At 42.8% G+C, this 21,579-nt stretch overlaps 1 protein-coding gene across 1 annotated transcript in view; it reads right to left on the bottom strand.

Moving 5' to 3' along the window:
• The window catches only part of shroom3.L (shroom family member 3 L homeolog), a 113,249-nt gene extending 112,428 nt beyond the window's left edge, over positions 1-821 (bottom strand). Inside the window, exon 1 of the mRNA XM_041582563.1 lies at positions 652-821. The gene's annotated coding sequence lies outside the window, so the exon portion shown is untranslated. The remainder of the gene's footprint in view (positions 1-651) is intronic.
• Between the last annotated feature and the right edge of the window lie 20,758 nt (positions 822-21,579).

Genomic DNA, 21,579 nt, shown 5'->3' with positions numbered 1-21,579 from the left:
CAACAGCAGCAAGGATATAGGCACTGTCAGGTATAGTCTTGAGAGCGAGAAGAATAAAGCACTCATTTCTTATTTATGGGAAGAAAATCTTCAGTACACAATTAAACTTTGTTTACCTAAATGTATTATGACCACGTTTCGGCTAGATTTTCTTATTGAAATGTTTATGTAAAACCAAATGGCAGCCGTCTGTTTTCACTTTATATTACCATGCCCTATCCACATCAAAGGTGGACCCTCTATTAGTCTGTAATATTATCCTCCATATCATTAGGGGACTCACACCTCCATTTAAAGGGCGACACACAAGAAAAAGTATATACGGATGGGCAAGAATCAATGATTAATGGTAATATATGCATGTCCTACCCGATTACCTATATAAGGCAGTTCCAGTACAATATCCAGCTCTTTTCTCCCTAACACTAACCCCATCATTAACAGAAATATCCTTATATATAGTAGGAAGTCATATCTACAGAAACATGGATCATGGCCTGCACATAAGCAGTATTCAGCATTCACTGTTATATATCTGACATGTCCCAAACTGATTAAGCAGTGTCCTAAAAGTCTCTTGCATTTCTCTCACTAAATCTCAGCAGCACTCATCTATCCTTCAGGTATAGCCATACGAGTCAGATGTCTTACTTTAGAAGAAGAGTTGCCACGAGTATCTGTCAAGCTTCTCCTGCATCAGCAAGCCACTTTCTCAATCATATCAGCCTGCTACTCCACAGCATTTACTGAAGGAAAAGTACAGCCCCATAAAACAAACAGCAATGACGAGAGAACACACAGACACAAGGTGCAGGTGTCTAGCACCAGTGCACCTCCGGCACTGAACCAGTAGCAGCAAATCAGACAGGATCAGCAGAGTACAAAAGGCAGTTCAAATTACTGCTTAGCTACCAGCCAATCCTCAGAAAGCTTTGCCTCAGATACTGCTGAAACCATGACGTAAGGGTAAGCGTACTTACAGAAATCAGATGGAATCCTACAACAATATTCTGTTCCAGTCAAAGAGAACTGGGGAAGCAAACAAGTTATGAAATTCTGTATATCTAACCAGGGTGTTTCTACATTGTGTTTAATTTTCCCATGTTACAGAAAAACCAAAGAACTGCGAGCAGCCCCAGTGCATGTGCCACTCCTGTGCAACTATAGATCCAGGGCAGCAGTATTTAACCTTTTACCTGCAGGTCTGGAAGTTATTATGTTCTTGTAAAGAGCCATGTAAACTTTTGAAAAGAAAGTATAACCATACATACAAATTTATTTATTACGGAAATGTGCAAAGGCATTACATAGTAATTAATGTACCCCTGTTGTAAAATATAGGGATATTAAAAGTGACAAGGAGTTGATGTCCATATAAAAGAAGGAGTCTTCAGCAGGTCATGGAACTCCAAGATGACTTCGGTATTTTACAACAGGGGGGACATTATTAATTATATTACGCATGTTTCAGTGAGTCATGGAATAGAAATCACTATGCACTGTAATAACCGATGACATCACTAAGCACCAGTTATAATTATATAATACACAAAAGCTATGAATATCCTGTAAATTATATCCTTATAAACGGTGAGTTCTGATGTCATCAGTTATAAACGGTGAGTTCTGATGTCATTTCTGTCACATGACTCACTGAAATTTTTGTATTATAATAAATAAAGTACCCTCAGTTTTAAAATATGAGGATATTAGAAGTTACCTCGGAGTTTCATGACCTGTATAAAAACACTCGGCCTTTGGCCTCGTGTTTTTATATGGTCATGAAACTCCTCGGTAACTCATAATATCCTTATATTTTACAAGAGGGGGTACTTTATTCACTATATAAGTCACAGGATATTCATGGCTCTTGTGTATTATATCCTATATCCTGTAAATTATGTTATAAATAGTTGCTTAGTTATCTCATCAATTATAATTGGTGCTTGGTGATGAAGCTGTCTGAAACCTGTGTATTATATACTACTGTAAAATATAAGAATATTAGAGGTCACCTCAGAGTTCCAAAAAGCACTTGTGCTTTTATATGGTCATGGAACTTTGGGGTGACTTATGATGGCACCCACACTGCAAAATATGCTTACTGTTTTTGGTTTATTGAAATCTCCACACAACTTTTCGGGGGGTCAACCCCCTTTCTTAAGTGTTTTTGAGAACAGCAGAGTTCCCAGTGTTCAGGAACACTTGAGAACAAGTGTTCCTGAGCAGCAGAGTTCCCAGATAGAGTACCACAGAATTGCACACAAAGAACTGGGATTTGTATTAAAGTGACTATCCTTATATTGTACACTAGAGGGTACATTATTGCTTATATATTTTAAAATGGGGCTTATATTTTTCCCTATGTAAGTCTTAAAAGGCAGTAAAAATTCAAATACAAATGTATTAAAGAGGTTGTTCACCTTCCAAACACATTTTTTTGTTCAGTCGACACTGAAATAAAGACTCCCATTCAAACTGAAGACGACATACACTATAGAAATATGCCATGTGTATAAAACAGAATGTCTATGTCTATATGTATATCACTCCTGCTTTTAATAAATACTAAAATCTTTGAAGCACCACCTTGAAGTTCCATGACCTATAAAAAAGCACTTTGTTCACTGGTGTGTGGACTTTTTTTTTATAGGGCATGGAACTTCAAAGTGACTTAATGCGTGTCAAGCCTAGTGGCTTTCGCCAGGCCATGAAACTACAGGGTTACTTATAACACCAGTGGTGTATAGAGGGGGCAGACCCTGCAGCCATGGGGCCTGTAGGGTGGGGAGGGGGCAGGGATGCTACAGGGGCTGCTGCCGCCTGGGGCAGCAGCCCCAATGCCGTGCCCCCCTAGTGCTCCGCTCTAGGGGGGCTATAGTGCAGTGAATGCTAATGCGATTACTGCACTAGCAGAGCCTTATTTGCATTTTAAAAAATTAAAATTCGGCTCTTAATGTTGCCAGAGACGGCTTTTTGTTGCCCCTGGTAACTGGACACTCTCACCTTGCCTCATGGCAGGAGCAGCCCTGGGAGGGGGTAGTAGGTGACCCATGGCCTGTGATTTCATATAGGCTGGAAATGCTTTTCAGGGGGACCACTTTTGGATTAGATGCACTGAAAGCTAATAAAGAATGCTTCAACTGCAAACAACCCCTAGGCAACAATCATGGAAGGAGGACATTTTTGCAAATTGTCAAAGTGGTACAGAAGTTCATTATAATACACAAAAGCCATGAATATCCTGTAAATTATATCCTTATAAACGGTGAGTAGTGATGTCATCAGTTATAAACGGTGAGTAGTGATGTCATTTCTGTCACATGACTCACTAAAATTTGTGTATTATAATAAATAAAGTACCCCCAGTTGTAAAATATGAGGATATTAGAAGTTACCTCGGAGTTCCATGACCTGTATAAAAACACTCGGCCTTCGGCCTCGTGTTTTTATATGGTCATGAAACTCCTCAGTAACTAATAATATCCTTATATTTTACAAGAGGGGGTACTTTATTCACTATATTATTCCTATGCTGGGCAGTAGATCACTATTATACAACAGCAGGCATATGCCAGCATGTATGTATCCAATGTTGCGTGCACTTTCACAGACCAGCAGAGGATGGTGGTTAAGAAGAAAGAAACTTTATTTCCCCAACACTCCTCCTCAGAGCATTCTGGATAACAGGTCCCATAACTGTATTAGATTCTTAAGTCTTATGAGAAATGGTCTGTATGTTAAGTTTTGTTTTGTCATAACTGAAACTTGCTACCTCAATAAACACATCAGTACCCAGTTAGACTGTTATATAATAACAATACAATAACATTACGGGTTGTAATTTACATATGAACACAGGAAAGATTTATATTCTGAGACTATATACTGACCTCAGTTAAATCATAGTATGGAGGTGGTGGGAGTATTTAACTGACTATGGCACAGGGTCCACAGTAGCTTGTCTATTTTTTAGGTATGTGGCCAAAAAAGGCAACAGTGTGTGTCTCTTGAATTAATAAAGCAGTCAACGTGCTTGGAGCATGTACAAAAATGCTAGACAGGCCCATCTGCAAAATATTTGGGTTTGTATGGTTAGAGGAAGATTCCTCAATGAATTGGGAATTGTTTTCTCCTCTGGGACTAAGGCCAAACTTTGGATAATTTTATTAGTTAGAAGTTCTTTCTAAATGACAGATTGACATCTATAGCTGTTGACATCTTTAACTGTATTTAACAATAACTGTTTTCAATACTTTGTGTTACACTTGAAAAATAAAGACACAGAAATGCCTTCAAGTATCTTATTTATACAAAATGGTTTCCTTTGCAAACTGTACACACTTTATTAGAACAAATATAATCCCTTAACAGATGCTTACATCATTGCCATCTTTTTGTTTTTGTTCTCACTGATTGTGTCTTCTTCTATCATGCATGCATAGACCTTAAATGGGAACAATATAAAGCTAAACAAAATAGTGCGAAACTGGAAGAATCACAGCAGAGTAGCGATGGGCGAATTAATTCGCCAGGCATGGATTTGCAGCGAATTTCCACATTCCACCACCTGCGAATGTTTTTGCGAAACTGCTGCGAAATAAATTTTTTGCGTGCCAAAATTATTCGGATGTCCGCTTACTTTAATGTATTTGGACAAAATAGTCGCGTGCATCAAACCTCCTTATAGGTCCCTGTAATAAGGCGTCACCTTGAGTATGCAGTACAGTTTTGGGCTCTGGTCCTTATAAATGAACTAGAGAGAGTGAAGAGACGTGCAAATAAACTGGTTAAGGGGATGGAAGATTTAAACTATAAGGGTAGATTGTCAATGTTGTGGTTGTTTTCTCTGGAAAAAAGACACTTGCAAGGGGACATGACTACTCTATATAAAGTACATTAGAGGGCATTATAGACCACTATCAGGAGATCTATTTTTCCATAAAATGGATCATCGGACCAGAGGCCACCCCTTTAGACTAGAGGAAAAGAACTTTCATTTGAATCAATGTAAGTGCGTATTCACAGTGAGGACAGTGATGCTGTGGAATGGACTACTGGATATGTTGAGATGGCTGATACTGTTAATGCTTTTAATAGTTTAAAACTGCAGCTTCATTAGATTTAAACTGTCAAGCAAATATCACTTGCACAGCCATGTTGGACCAACACCCAATTTCTTAAATTCATTGCGATCCTGTTTTGATTCAAATTATTATTATTGCTGTTGCTACTAATACATAGTATAAAGTGGCAAGTAGCAACAATAACAGATGGGGCACCCGCTATAAAGTGCTTATACCTTGGTGACTCAAATATCTACAACATATTGAACTCGAGACTGACATTACACAGTTAAATTCATTAATGATTAATGAGCCATACCTTCAGGGAGAAAATACAGGGTTACTGAAATTGTAGTTGTAATTGGGTATATATAGGTCTGTATAGGCATGGGTATATATGTGCACTGGGTTTCATTTTGGATGAGTTGAACTTGACCAAATTAACTTTGTAAATATAAGCAGTGAAACATTTTCAGAATTTATCAGCAGGTCCAGTTAATTTAGACTTACCACTAACAGATAATGGCAGTACTTATATTTTATAACTGCTGACCTATTAACTGCTAGTTACTGTCCTCTGTTATCAGTGTTGAGCACATAAAGGCAAAGACGAATGTTTTGTTTTGCTACCCTTGAGCAAGAAAAGGAATCTTTCCATAATTGAATCTACTGGAAAAAATGTAATAATGCACAGAAGTGTCAATCCCTCTGTCCTAGAGATTATTGGAAGATTATAAACACCAATTTGTCTTGAATTCTTTTTTTGCACCATTTTATATTTTTCAGGGGACCAGAAAAAATTATGTAAATCCGGGAAAATGTAGAATCAGGGAAATGCATAATGCATTATATATTGCAGGGACCACAAAAAAACAATGTACAACTGGAGAAAATGTAAAATTGAGGTTTCACTGTATTTCTAGAAAGCCCCTTGTTATATGGTGGGTTTGGGGGTCATTACTTCTGGAACTTTAGTCAGATGACAAATAAAACAAAGTTTTCATATTCAGGTATGGAAACTATTATCTAAAATGCTTTAGGGTTTTCCATATAAAACACTAAATGCAGGCAGCTCTGTATTTATGGGGGTGATCACAGATATCTGTGCTCTGAAAAAGACCTGTGACAATTCAAGAAGAAAGGATGACAGTGTGCAAAGAAATGGTGGATTGTGCCCTTTCTTTTTTGTACTTTGATCTCCCAGGGGTAAATAACCCTTCTTTATTTCACACATGGGCATCTCATTAATACAGTATATCTGTGGCAAACAAGAGCTAGATTTATCAAAGATCTACTGAGCACTCTTGCAGGATAAGACAACAACTTTATTGAATTCCCTTTCCTGAAAGTGAGATCAGACACAGCATCACAGTATTCCTGGTATTACTAAAATGAATGTATTACTGAACATCTGCAGTCTTATTGTTAGTTATTTTCTTGGCTCCTTTTTCTCCTTTAGTGTTTGGTTTTGTGCAACTATATACAGGGGTTTCACTACTTTCCACAAACTGACAGGCCACCATATTCATTCATGTTTATTCCCAATGACACAGCACACAACCACACTATATGGAGTCACGCCTATATGAGTAAAATACAAGGGAAGTTTTTGGACTCCTACAAAAAAATCACAGTGCTCATTTAGAATAGATATAGTTGCACGCTCTGACGCCATTCATTAAAGTTACCACCAAAGACACTTCCCTATAGTTGCAATCAACACCATTGTGTTCGTCCCACCAGATGAATTGCATAAGTGTATCTATTGATGCAGGGGATCCTTGTTGCATTGGCCATCTTCAAGGAGGAGGTCATTTCAGGGTTCCCTCTGTGGACTGTGTCAAAGAGTACATCAGACTTGCACCCAACATATCACATCAAAATGTAATAATAAATGTATCCCCTGAAATTATGCAATTCCAACAATGGAAACTCTGGGCACATAGCTGAAATTACACTGTTATTGTGGGTAAAAAAACATGGTGACTCGGGACCAAAGGTGGTTAGTGCACAGGTGGAGTTGGCATGCACCAGGCCCATTAAAAAGGCACCTCTGTATTCAATCAAAGCACCAATATATTCTGCTGCACTCTATATACATGCACTTATAATTGTGACAGATAAAATGATGTCCCTAGCCATAATACCTACCAGGGTATGTCACATATCCTCAGAGTAGCATAGAGAAATGCACTCTCTTTAACTAAAGTCAGAAAAGTGAGCAGTAGGTCAGTCTTCCCAAAGTAATCAAAACAAGAGTGCCAATGGGACAGAAGAAGAGAAAAAACAAAACATGAAGGGGCAGATTTACTAAAGGGCGAATTGGCCAACTCTAGCGACTTTTCGCCAGAAATTACATCAGCAGGGACATTGCCAATTCACTTACAGGTGCAGGCGTCAATTCGCTAGCAAAAGATATCGTCGCTAGTGTTTGTTGGCAACTTTTCGCTCTGGCGAATGGTCGTTACTCCGCAAATTCAGTAACGTGCTCATTTTACTGAACCTTACCTCTTTTGCCAGATTTGACTTTGCCACCTCAGACCAGGCCAAGTGCTTAAAAGAAGCTAGATCTTCCTCAATCTTCTTAAATCATATCCTGTGAGCCAAAAATGCATTAAAGTTCAAAAACGCTGGCACTTTTCCTTTTTTTAAGCGGGATTACCTGCAAAAGTCCTAACAAACTTTTTTTGGGTAACCAGTTTTCTCCAGACATTTCCTAACATATGGAACATTCATTTTACAGTGGGCTCATGTGTAGGGCATTATATAAATTCTCTTGTCTTTATTAAGGTCCCCTGGACATTTGTAATAAAAAGTGGTAACATCAAGCATCTGCACCAACATTTATAATAAAGACCTCCATACAACTTTAAATTACCCGCCATATGCAAATAGACCTAAGCGCAAGATCACTAGCAAATTTTTGCTAGACACAAATGAATGCTAGCGCAACTTCGCTACGAAGTGCTCGCGGACTTCCACCTGGCGAAGTGGTGTGAAGCAGTCACTGGCGACAATTCACCCTTTAGTGAATCTGCCCCTAAGTTTTACAAATGGACCTGGCTAGCAAAATAGAGAGAAAGAGAAATTACAAACACTGGTTCTAAGTCCTCTTCTTTAGACACAAATTGCATTAAAAGTAAGTAAATGCTTGTTTATTTGGGACCAAATCAGTATTGCTGACAATTCTTTCAAACACTTTCCTGTGAGTAAAATATATTTATTGCTTCAAGTGCACATGCTCCTTCTCTGTGATCATCCCAGAGAGCTGGAAACAGGCAGTCAAATGGGCAGATATTAATTGAATTCCCTATTCTGGAAGCACAGCATCTGCTTGTATCACTGTGTTCCCTAGATCAACTATGCTAAATATAGGTAGTATTGGATATCTGCAGTCTTGTTAGTTGCTTTGTATTTTTCTCCAGTATCTGGTGTTGTACAACTATGTATACCAAGACAAGAGGATATAAGTTTTCATTACTTTCCACAAACTGACAGACCACCATATCAATTCATGTTGATTCACAGTGACACAGCAAATAAGTACAATATATGAGTCAAACCATTGTTTGTCAGATGCCACTGATAAAATAATATCTGTGAAATAAGGTGCATTTGAGAAACAGCTTATATTCCTGCCACTCCTCCCTCTCAAAAAACACTGCAACAATGGAATAACTCTCCAATTCCCTATGCACAAGAAGTGCATTTACACTAGGGCAATGCTGTTTTTTTATCGGTCAGTCAGCTGAATTCTTATATCCCATGATTCCCAGATTCCCCATGCACAGGCAGGAATCACTGAGGTGAGTCCTGGGAGAATGGAGCAGATTTACCCATTTTTTTTTATGCAGAATAGCTACTTGCTTAGTTATAGCACATAATCCCTGCGACTGAAGGTTAAATACATAGGGAACAATCTTTTGTGAATAAGAAGAAAAAATGATTTGCGTTATTTCATAGTACATATAAAGAATAATAATAACAGGCAAAAACAATCACAGACACGTTTTTGGCTCTTGTTCCCTATTACATTATAATATAAGTCTTAAAAGTTTGCATTAGCCTCAGGGTTTTCTCGGGTTTGAATCTCTTTTTGAAGTCTAAAATTTGAATGAGATTCAGTAGCTTAATGCTGTATTTCTGAACAACTAAAGGATTATGGGTCTGACATGTCATTGTTTGTCCACTCTAGTTTGCCTGGAATAGGTTACAATAAATCATGATATAAGGGTTTAGCTGTTGGAACAATGCTGTGTGTGGTAATTATTTTTAGTTAGTGACTATTAGAACAGCAACTTTCCAAACCTGTCTGGCTAGCCTAGAGAATGTCTCCTTGTAAATGTCCAATATGGAGAACACATAGATTTGTTTACTTTTGAGATAAAACATAATTACTAGGTCTTGCCGAAGAATTATTTATGTAAATAAATAAAAATATAAAATAATAAAATATGGATTATATTTCCATGGTTGTACTTGTCAAAGAAGAAACACAGATGCAGTTATTGAGATAGTCAACTTTTAAATGTAATCACATGAATGGTGTAATTAGCTGACTTACCAGCTGATTGGACCATACATCGATCATCAATATGCCCAGAGAGTTTACTGTTTTGCTCTATGCTCTTCACTTTTAACATCTAGTGGGAAAATAATTTCTAATACAATATTGTTTTGGGCCTGGATTCTATTAAAATTATGATGTCAAAGTATGGGACCTGTTATCCAGAATTCTCGGGACCTGAGGTTTTCTGGATAAGGGATATTTCCATAATTTGGATCACCATACATTAGGGGGCACATTTACTAAGCTCGAGTGAAGGATTCGAATGAAAAAAAAAATCGAATATCGAAGTAATTTTTTGGGTACTTCGACCATTGAATAGGCTACTACGACCTTCGGCTTTGACTTCGATTCGAACGATTCGAAGTAAAAATCGTTCGACTATTCGTCCATTCGATAGTCGAAGTACTGTCTCTTTAAAAAATACTTTGACTGACTACTTCGCCAGTTTAAACCTACCGAGGTTCAACGTTAGCCTATGGGGACCTTCCCAGGCACTTTTCTAAGTTTTTTCTCCTGTGTAGTTTGGCTCTATAAATTGGATTATTTAAAGGAACATTTCAGTGTGAAAATAAAAACTGGGCTGTGCAAAATAATAATAATAATAAAAAAAAGATAGGCTGTGCAAAATAAAAAATGTTTCTAATATAGTTAGTTAGCCAAAAATGTACGGTAATGTATAAAGGTTGGAGCAAGGCTGGATTTACATAGTGAGTGACCCTAGGCCTGCTGCCGTGTTTTACCCCTGTCCCTTCCTCTTCATTTGAGCACAAGCAAATATTCATAATTGGGTCCAGAGCACTGGGGATTGGCTTTGCAACCATTGCGGATGTGGCTGGGTGGCATACTGCCCCTAAAATCCTGCCGGGGCCTTTGTGGCCTTTCCACAAATACGGACCTGGATTGGAGTGAACGTATGGCTAACATTCAAGAATAGGGCTTCCTGGACAAGCCAAAGTGGAGGGAGGGAAGCTTTGACCGGGCTAGGCAGGCCATAGGCAAATAAGGGGTCAGGATTGGTGGTGAGGAAACGAAGGAGGGCTTACCAGCAGGGTGTATCCAGGGAGAGAACTGGTTGGCAGCCATCCTTCTGGAACAGTCTGGTGAAGCAGCATAGCAGCAGCATGGCTTCCGCTGATATCACAGCCATGCTGGAAGTTTTGCGACAGCAGGCTGAGAAAAATGGCTCTGCTTGGTTGAGGGACCAGTTGGGGAGCATTGGTAACCCCCAGGACAGCGAGGTGGGTCCCCTTCACAGGCCGCACCGTAGGTGTAGGCCCCCAGCGCGCCTCAGCCCTGAGGCGTCTGTGAAGCAGAGACGCGCGACCAGCCCGAGTGCAGGAGCAGTGAGGGCCCTGAGGGGTATTGGGGCGCCTATTCCCCCCTCGTCGACGGCGGTTTCCAGGGCCAGGAGCGGGGCTACAGGCCGCTCAGGAGAGCGGGCTCCGTCAGCAGCCGCATCACGAGCAGGGGGGAGGAGCATGCGCACCAGCCGCAGCTCAGTGCGGCGCCATAGAGGGAATGGCGCCTCTTCTCCCTTGCTCGTTCAGTCAACAGCGCACAGTGAACACAGCACACAGGGATCCGGGGGGGCAGTCACAGGGGGCCTCCAATGAACCCCCTATTATGCCAGGCGCCACCAGTAGGGGCCCCTTCATCACCTGGCAGGCCATCTCGGGACACTACCTCGCCTTGCCCCAGCACCAGTGGGAGGGGTCACGGCAGCCAGGCAGCAGCAGCAGCATGGGGACATGATGTTGTGACAGCCCATAGCAGGGCTCATGATGGGGCAGCCGGACAGGGCAGAGAGAGGGGGGGCCATCCCAGCTGCAGCACGGATTCCAGTAGGGGCCCCAGACAAGTGCGGAGACAGGAGATTTTGGGACGGGAAACATCTGTGAGGCCGGGGGGCCAGGACCGGCTGGACAGTCTGCATGGTTCGGACTCCGACAGCTCGCAGGACAGGACCACGCGCCGCAGCTGGCTGCCATCACGCTCCAGCAATAATAACACAGAACTAACCGGTGCCAGTGCAAATAATGCAGGTGTGGAACGGGTGGCTGACCGTATAGCAGTTGCAGGATGCCCAGACCAACGGCCGGTGGCTTCTCAGGCTGTCTCGGGTGGTGAGTACTTTGCTTTGCCATTACTACAGTCGCAGCGTGTAGTGACAGCGCAAGCTGGACTTGGTGGGGCACAGGGTTCATTGTTGGGCCTGTTTGAGGGGATTAGGAATATGGTTGCATCCTGGGAGTCCGCGAAAGGGGGGACCCCCACTGCGGCCACGGTACAGGGGGCAAGCTTGGTCGGGACGGAAGGGCAGAGTACGGCGGTACCTGCCACCCCCCCGCTGGGAGGGGGGACAGAGGTTCCCGGGGTGGCGGAAAAGGTGGCGACTCCTGCGGTGCAACAAAATCCTGCGGTAGCCATAGGTGGGGCCACCAGCGCGGGTGTCCAAGTAGCGGACACGGCCTTGGGCGGTTCATATTATTGTTGTGCGGGTCCCCTGGGGGTGCATCTTAAGCCTGAAGTGAAGGAAAAGATTTGGAAAGGGGAATTTATAGAGTTGTACTCGTTACTTCCCAGGGAAGATTTTATAGACGTGGATGAGGAGAAAGATAAAGAGAAAGCAAAAAAGCGGGAGGAGGAGGAGAAGAAGCGGTATAGGAAAATTCCAAAAACATTTGGTACTTGGCTAAGGGCCTTTTGTATATATGCGGGGGTGCTGGGGGAAAAACAACCCCAATTGTGTTCATCCCTCTTCTGCTATGTGGATGAGATCTGGTCGGCTAGCAGGGACTTTGGGGGATATGCATGGTGGAGGTATGATGAGCACTTCCGTCAACGGAAGGCTGCGCACCCCACCATGCGTTGGGATTATAAGGACATCAATTTATGGTTAAAGCTGATGGGCCCACAGAAGAGCTCGCCCTTTCAAGGGGGTGCCAGCGGGCTTAGCCAGCCCGGCTCGCTGGCAAACGCGAAAGAAGGGAAGCCGGTATGCTTTCAATTCAACGAGGGTCAGTGCCGGTGGAGGAACACGTGCCGATTTCGGCACGAATGCTCCGGTTGCGGTGGGGGGCACCCCTTCGCCAGATGTTTTAAGAAGGGCAAACCAGGCAATAAACCTGCAGAGGGAAAAGGGGATCACTCCTGTGAAGCTAAAGGGGATGGAGCGCTGGCTAAGTAGTTACAGCAGTCAGGCCGATGCCGTCTTGTTAAGGAATGGGTTCTCCCAGGGTTTTTGGATCCCTTTTCAGGAAACACCTGGGTTGGATTGTGGTAAAAATTTACGATCGGCGTCTGATCATCCGGAGGTGGTGCGGGAAAAACTTTCTAAGGAGGTGTTGCTGGGTCGGATGGCAGGCCCCTTTGGGTCGTTGCCCATTTCTAACTTAAGGATATCTCCGCTTGGGGTGGTCCCAAAAAAGGAACCCGGCAAGTTCCGCCTAATTCACCATTTGTCTCACCCAAAAGGTGGGTCGGTCAATGACGGTATTTGCCGGGATCTGGCAACGGTGCAATACACCTCCTTTGATGAAGCCTTGGCCTTGGTCAGGAGCGCTGGGAGGGGAGCGCTGCTGGCTAAGGCCGATGTGGAGTCTGCGTTTCGGTTGCTGCCAGTACATCCGAACTGTCAGCATTTGCTGGGCTGCAGGTTTGGGGGTCAATTTTACGTTGACCTTTGTCTGCCCATGGGGTGTTCCATCTCCTGCTCCTACTTTGAGGTGTTCGCTCGGTTCATTGAGTGGGTGGTGAGGTATGAATCGAAGTCCAAAGGAATCGTGCATTATTTGGACGATTTCTTGTGCGTTGGCCCGGCGGGGGCAGAGCATTGTGTTCATCTGCTGAGTACTCTCCAGTGGGTAGCCAAGGTGATGGGGGTTCCGTTAGCCCGCGAGAAAACCGAGGGCCCTACTACTTGCCTCAAATTTTTGGGTATCACGATCGATACTGTAAAGCTTGAGTGCAGGTTGCCCGAGGACAAGTTGAGGGACTTGAAGGAAAGGGTGACTGAAGCAGCTAGTCGGGAAAAATTGACACTGAAAGAGATGCAGTCGCTTGTAGGCAAGCTAAACTTTGCATGCAGGATTCTCCCGATGGGGAGGGCCTTCAGCAGGCGCCTTTCCCTGAGCACATCCGGGGTGGCAAAGCCGCATCATCACATTAGGATTTCTAGTGGGATGCGTGAGGATTTGAGAGTGTGGAGACAATTTCTGGAATCCTTCAATGGACGGCAGTTCATTCAGGAGAGAGAAGTGGGGGCGGATTCTCTGCAGATGTATACGGATGCGGCTGGCAGTACAGGTTTTGGGGGGTGGCTGGTGCTTCGCTGTTTAGAGCTTAACATCTGCTTTAAAGCGGCGCATGTGGAGGGGTGCAGGAATGTGATAGCAGACTCTTTGTCTCGTTTCCAGTGGGACCGATTTCGGACTGTGGCCCCTGCAGCAGAGAACGTCGGCTGTCGTTGCCCGGCTTGGCTCTGGACCGTGGGACAGAAATTTTGGGGTCGGTGATTTCAGAGGCCCTGGCTCCAGCAACATGGTTGGCTTATCGGAAGGTTTGGAGACTGTGGGAGGAGTTGGGCATCGGCTCGGGGGCTCAGGAGGATGTGCGTTTGGAGACTCTTCTGTGGTTTCTCTGCAGGAGAATTCACCAGGGCTGTTCGGGCTCTACGGTGGGTAGGGATCTATCTGCCTTGGCATTTTTGTTTAAGCTGCAAGGTGTCAGAGATCTGACGAAGCATTTTTTAGTCCAGTTGGTATGCAGGGGTATTCGGAGGAACACCAGGGTTAAGGATGGGCGTCGACCTTTGTCTTACGAATTGTTGGGACGCATTTGTCAGACATTGAAAACGGTCTGTGCGACAGAAGGGGAAGTGCTGCTATTTAAAGTTGCATTTGCATTAGCGTTTTTTGGTGCCTTTCGAGTCGGAGAACTGGTTAGTGCAAGCAAAGCACGCCCAGGTGGACTTATGGTGGGTGATGTTAAGTCATTTGAGAGTCGGGTGGAGATTTGGATGAGGAGATCGAAGACAGATCAACGAGGAAAAGGGGCGTTGGTTCCTCTGGAGGCTATCGGGGGGGAACTCTGCCCAGTTCACCTAACACGCCAATTCTCCTTGAGTCGGGGGGATTCCCCTGGCCCCTTTCTTCAGCATACGAATGGCACCCCGCTAACCCGCTATCAATTCTTTTTTATTTTGCGTAAAACCTTGGGGGAGTTGGGTCTTAATCCGATGGAGTTTGGGACTCACTCTTTTCGTATTGGGGCAGCCACTGAGGCGGCTCGACTAGGTTTGTCAAACAGCTCCATCAGGCGTATTGGTAGGTGGGAGTCTGCAAGTTTTAAGTCTTATGTGCGTTTGCATAAGCCGTGATGCTGTTTATCCCCCTCCCCTATCCCCATTTCTTTCTTTTGTGGTTCTCGTTTTAGGTTCATCCAGAGTGTTGATCTGGATCATGGGTGATTCATACATCGCCAGGGCGTATCAGCGGCTGAAGAATCGCCGGCCAGGACCACTATTGGGTCTCCGTCCAGAGGAGGTGGTGATACAATGGATGGGGATTGGTGGCATGCGCTGGGAGCAGGTATTGCTCAAATTTTCAGGACAGGTCAGGATCGCTACACCACCGGACGTATTGGTGGTACATTGTGGGGGAAACGATCTGGGCCGTGTGTCCCAGAGGGAGCTGATTCGTGTCATGCGACGTGATTTGGAGCGGATCCTTCAACTAGCGCCCAAGGTGAAAATTGTTTTCTCAGAAATGGTGGGCAGGGTTCAGTGGAGGTTCGCACATAGGCGGGCAGCTATTGAGCAAAGTCGCAGAGTAGTTAACAAACAGGCAGCTAGTGCCATTCGGAAGTTGGGGGGGTTTGTGGTTCGCCATACATGTATACCCGCTGGGGAACCACTGTATTATTTAAAAGATGGCGTTCACTTGAGCGAGGTGGCTTTGGACATCTTTATAGTCGGCCTTCAGGATGGAATTGAGAGGGCGTTCAGCGAGTGTGTGGTGGAGCCCGGCCAGCTCAAGGGGTCAAGCGGCCCGGGCCGTGGCGGGGGAATGCTTGCCAGTGTGGGGTAATGGTGCTGTAGTACCCTATCTGTGGTGGGTTAATGCCTCTCCGGGTAAGGGCCCTGGGTGGTAAGTTAAGTGAGGCCATCTGCCACTACTTGCCCATCCAAGGGCAGCGCCCTGGTGGCCGGCATGGCAGTGGGCTCGGTCACTCAGTGGAGTAACCTGTGAGGCAAGCATTCCCATGATTTACTGTTATATTACAGTTATGTATGGTTATTTACATTTATTAATGTTTAATAAAGCTGCGGCCTTTAAATTCCATCCTGGGCTTCAAGTGTCTTTATTGTCATGAGGTGTTGTATGTGGGGGGAGGATCAGTGGAACAGGGTAAGACGGTGGCCTTAACACTGCCCGGGTCATAGGGCTTCCTGGACAAGCCAAAGTGGAGGGAGGGAAGCTTTGACCGGGCTAGGCAGGCCATAGGCAAATAAGGGGTCAGGATTGGTGGTGAGGAAACGAAGGAGGGCTTACCAGCAGGGTGTATCCAGGGAGAGAACTGGTTGGCAGCCATCCTTCTGGAACAGTCTGGTGAAGCAGCATCCCGCCCTCCCGCCCCCTTTTTTGACTAGTGAAGGGTATCATCAAGTTCATTTGTCAACTGTTTGATGAGAGGAATGGTGGGCGGGGGAATGCTTGCCAGTGTGGGGTAATGGGGCTGTAGTACCCTATCTGTGGTGGGTTAATGCCTCTCCGGGTAAGGGCCCCGGGTGGAAAGTTAAGTGAGGCCATCTGCCACTACTTGCCCATCCAAGGGCAGCGCCCTGGTGGCCGGCATGGCAGTGGGCTCGGTCACTCAGTGGAGTAACCTGTGAGGCAAGCATTCCCATGATTTACTGTTATATTACAGTTATGTATGGTTATTTACATTTATTAATGTTTAATAAAGCTGTGGCCTTTAAATTCCATCCTGGGCTTCAAGTGTCTTTATTGTCATGAGGTGTTGTATGTGGGGGGAGGATCAGTGGAACAGGGTAAGACGGTGGTCTTAACACTGCCCGGGTCACACTACTTCCTTTAAGGGGGGCCACATGGGACATAACTGGTCAGTGAGTTTGCAATTGATCCTCAGCATGCAGCTCAGATGCAAAAGCAATAGTTATACCCCATGTGGCCCCCCTCAAGTCACCGATTGGTTGCTGCAATGCAGGAAGTATTGTTCTGTTATGTCATGTTAGACATCTAGTCACTCCAGCCTTTATACATTACATTTTTGGTTAACTAACTATATTGAAAACATTTTTTATTTTGCACATGCTATCTATTTACCCAGTTTTTATTTTTATATTGACCAATTCCTTAAAAGTACCATTAATGTAGTAGATATTAGCAAATTGTTTCATTTTTGCAATCAGTCTTTCGAGGGATTTTTCCCCCTAATAATTACATCCAACTGTTATTCCTTCTAAACACCATGTGTAATACTCATACATTGCAAAGTTTGTTCCTGTTATGCCATGCAACAATGAATATGTTTTAGTCTAAAAGGAAGTGCTGTTCACAGTCTCTTAACACAGCAAGTCAGTGTCACGCTCAGTGATTTTAGTAAAGCCAGAACAACATATTCTATACCCAAAGACATATGAGCATATTTCATATAAGCATTAGACTGTATAATTTTTACCCCAAAGGGTGGAGCTCATTTTTCACGGCACCTTTTGTGCATAGATTTGATGCTGGTATTTCTAGTTCTGGCTAGTTCTGCACTCCCAATGCATTTCATCTCTGGCTCTGGCTGTTATTGTTATAAAAGAACTAAGCGAAAGACTTCTGTAAACAGTGTATTACTGGGCCTACCATTCTGGTTTAATGACCTGTGCAAATAGGTTTATTTTTAGCCTTAACTGCACTCCATGTTAAACATTTTTAAGTTTGTGGAGCTTTGAAAATGTACGTCCCTTAGAGTTCTTTTCTTTGAAACGCATCACTTGTAAGAAACATGAAAGAAACTTAAAAACACGAAACTGCCCTTCCGGCCTGCTCCGTTCCCTCTCGGAGAGGGGGAGTCGACTTTACAATATCAAAACAAATAACAGCATCTAACATTGTATAACCTAAAATGTTGTTGCTAATAAAATTCAATGTTTACATTATGGGAGTTATTTATCAAAGGTCGAGTTTTAGAGGTTTGTGAGTTTTTTTTTACCTGAAATGAACTAATTTCTAGTTTCTTTATGAAAAAACTTGAATGTAAAAAAGTCGAATCAGTGTAGTCGGGGTGAAAAACTCGAATGCTCAATATGCCAAGAGAGCTTAATGTTTTGCGCTATGCTCTTCACTTTTAACGTCTAGTGGAAAAATTATTTCTAATGAAATATTGTTTTGGGCCTGAATTCTATTGAAATGATGATGTCAAACAGGTATGGGATCTGTTATCCAGAATGCTTGGGGCCTGAGGTTTTCTGGATAAGGGATATTTCCATAAGTTGGATCACCATACATTAAAGGTGGCCATACATGTAGTAATTATGATATTTCAGACAGATAATTAATTATCTGTTAGCTGTTAAAAATGGAGTCTATGGGGCAAATTCACTAACCTCCGAAAATTCCCCAGCGACGGCTTCGCTCACAGCGCAACACTTCGACAGGCGTAGATTCGCTCTATAAAGTGGATTATTCAAAGGAACCCTTCAGTGTGAAAATAAAAACTGGGCTGTGCAAAATAAAAAAAAAGATAGGCTGTGCAAAATAAAAAATGTTTCTAATAAAAAAACTCCAAACAGTGTAGTCGGGTGAAAAACTCGAATGCTTGAATTGATCAAGTTTTCAGTAAAATATAAACTAAATCATCTCAAATTAATAGAGCTTTTGAGTGAAACCCACCGAAAAAAAGCACCTAACATCATGAAGGTTACAAACATCTTCAAATGGTTCAAGGGACCTCTGCCATTGACATCTACATGACCGTGACAGGTTTTAGCTGTAGTATTTTCAGATTCAAGCTATTTCCAGCTTCAGGGTATAAGACATCTCGAGTATTTTTTAACCTGAAAATTTGAGTTTTGGCTAAAAAATACCCTGGAAAACTCACATTTTTGGGTAAAAATCAACTCGACCTTTGATAAATAATCCCCTTGGGGGGATGTAATATTTGTAACTAGCGCAAAAAACCTGTGCAAAGACACTTGCAAACACTAGCGACCACGTTTGTCTCATTTTCACTGATTAAAGACAACATCGCAAAGTTTGCAAACAAATAGTTTTTGCGAACGTTCACCATCGCGAAACCTTTTTTACGCCAGAATATTTTAGAAAACTCCAGAGCGGGTATTACTGCTAACCATTTGCTTAGCGAAAATGCGCAAACGTCTGATTTTATATTGCGAGTAGTGCTAAACATTCACAAAGACTCCATTTGAAATAACACTTTTAATTACATTCCCTCATTAGTGTACTATATTTTTAAAAGGAAATGAAAAATATTAATTAAATTTAATTTCATGCATCAGCTATAGAGTTTAATGTTTATTTTTTTATTAATTGCGCAGTACTGAACTAAGACTTGTTTCACTTTCAGAACAACATTCAGAATAACATTGGTGATATAAATAAGCAATACTGTAATGTGAGTATAGTATATCATACTTTATTTATCATACTTTATTTACAAATCTCCAACATATTTTGCAGTGATTTACATTGCATTGGGTAAAATATAAAAAAGGTTAGTAAACAGAAACACACCAATGGACGAAAAAAAAGAAAGAACGACATGAGATCAATCACAGGCCTTTTCTGTAATAATTTACAATCCTGCTGTTAGGCCACAGTTCTGTGTGAGTAGGCTTTTAGGTGCTGAAAGCTGCTCAATGTGTCTGCACCCGGGCTGGCGCAATGGTTCCGAGCACAGGCACAGAAGATTGCTGATCTCAGTGTGACTGTGCCAGACTTTTTCCCCAATGTTTAAAAACATCCAAAATTGCCCATCAGGATATCCTTAATCCTACAGAAAAGCTCATAAGCCACCTGTCTGCCTAAAGTAGCTAGGATCTTTTTGCATAGAATGCACAGAACCTAATTACACATTGCTCATGGGTGACCAGACATATCCCTATAAGTATTGTGTTATCCCAATAAGAAGCATTAAAAGTAAGATCTATGGGTCCACAGGAGACCATATCAATAGCAGCATAGATTCCTCATTCAGACAGAATTTTATTTTATACGATGCACTTGTTTACATGGTAGCATGCACCACATATATAAAATCTAAGCACTGAAAAATTAAAGTAGGATTCTTCTGCAAATAATTAACACGCCTGACAAAGAGACTCATAACAATGTGGATATTTATTATGGTTAACTTGTGGTTTTTTTTTCATTACTATTAGGATATTAGAATTGTTCACCACTTCCACAGCACAACTCTCTAACATTTGTATTCCTCTTGCTCTCCTGTTCCCGTAAAGCCCAGGGACATAGTACATGAGCATTATGCCACAGATGGGTACAGAGTATCATTTAACATGGGAAATGTTTAACTACGTGGCTTTATTCGTTTTTAAGGCTTGTGTCTCATGGGACCTCTGTAGCTGAACTACTTATAGAAAGTCACTTGGGTCATTGACCCCATATGGAAAAGCTAATTGTACTTACAAATTTAGCCACAAGCAGCTTACTAGATGCTGATTTTAAATATTAATTTTATGAATGTACTTTCAATGCATTATTAATTCAATAACATATATGGCTTTATATAACCTCTAATGCTCATCAACAGGATAGGGAAATATAGTTGTCAAAATGATTTGTATAGCGGGTGGTAGACAAATTTTTATTAAAACTTTCGACTATGGCGAAATGTGGAAATTCGCAGCAAAGCCATGCCTGGCGAATGAATTTGCCCATCACTAATCTTGAATTTTGTTTGAAGTGCCAGTGTCACATGCTTATGGCTGCTGTTGAGAAAATTATTTTAGTGGTCACTGAAAATCATCAAGCAGAAAATGAGGTCACAGCAGGTCACAGAAGCTGGGGCTACAGGTCTGATTATTAATTAAGTTGTTATGCAAATTGCATTGGTTTCTATGCTGTCATCTATTGTGATTTAATTACTAATTAGTCTTGTATCATGACTCTCTCTCTCTCTCTTCTTATTTCAAATTTTTACACTGGGTGCTTGACGTCATCGCACCAGCGCCGCTACCCATATGTCGGCCATGGGCACCTCTATCTTTGAAACGGCACTGACAGAGATGGGAGCCTCATTGGGGGAGTAACCCCTCCCCCAGGGGGTGCCACCGGACCACTATCCTTAGGCTTTTGCGGGAACACCCTGTAGAACTCTCATACCAATCGAGGGGTGTGAACATCCGATTCACCCAAGAACATTCTTCTGGACCAAAGCCTTTCCATTTGACAAGGAATTGTAAAGAAGATCTTTTCTATCTCATATTCCAGTTGCCCATCTGGACTACGAGAGACACATGAAAAACATTGGGGATTTGCAACTCAGGGGGAAGTTGGAGTCTAATGAATTTTGGACCCAACTTAGGAAAGGGACTTTAAGATGAATGTGTAAGATTACCTGTGCGGCGGGGACGCCCGCCGCACTGCTCTTCCTCTAGCCTTGCCAGCGTGTCTTCGCTGGCGCCGGCTCCCCTGTAGGGCGCGCGCTTCGCGCCTCCTGGTTTTTAAAGGCGCAGGCGTGCTGACATATGACGTCAGCTCGCAAGGGTGCGAAATTCAAATATATTTAAAGCCCAGTCTGGCTGTTTTTAAATTGCCCGTGATAGAATTGTTATTCTAGTGCTTCCTGAAGCCTTGTGCTGTTTGTTCTTTTAAATTTTATCTGTGATTCCTGGTTTTTGATCCCTGCCTGTTGCTGATTATTCTGATATCCGAACTCTGACCTTTGCCTGCA

Source organism: Xenopus laevis, chromosome 1L, assembly GCF_017654675.1.
Source record: "Xenopus laevis strain J_2021 chromosome 1L, Xenopus_laevis_v10.1, whole genome shotgun sequence".
Taxonomy (NCBI): domain Eukaryota; kingdom Metazoa; phylum Chordata; class Amphibia; order Anura; family Pipidae; genus Xenopus; species Xenopus laevis.
Note: the sequence above shows the minus strand (reverse complement) of the source record. Positions and strands in the feature narration are given on the sequence as shown.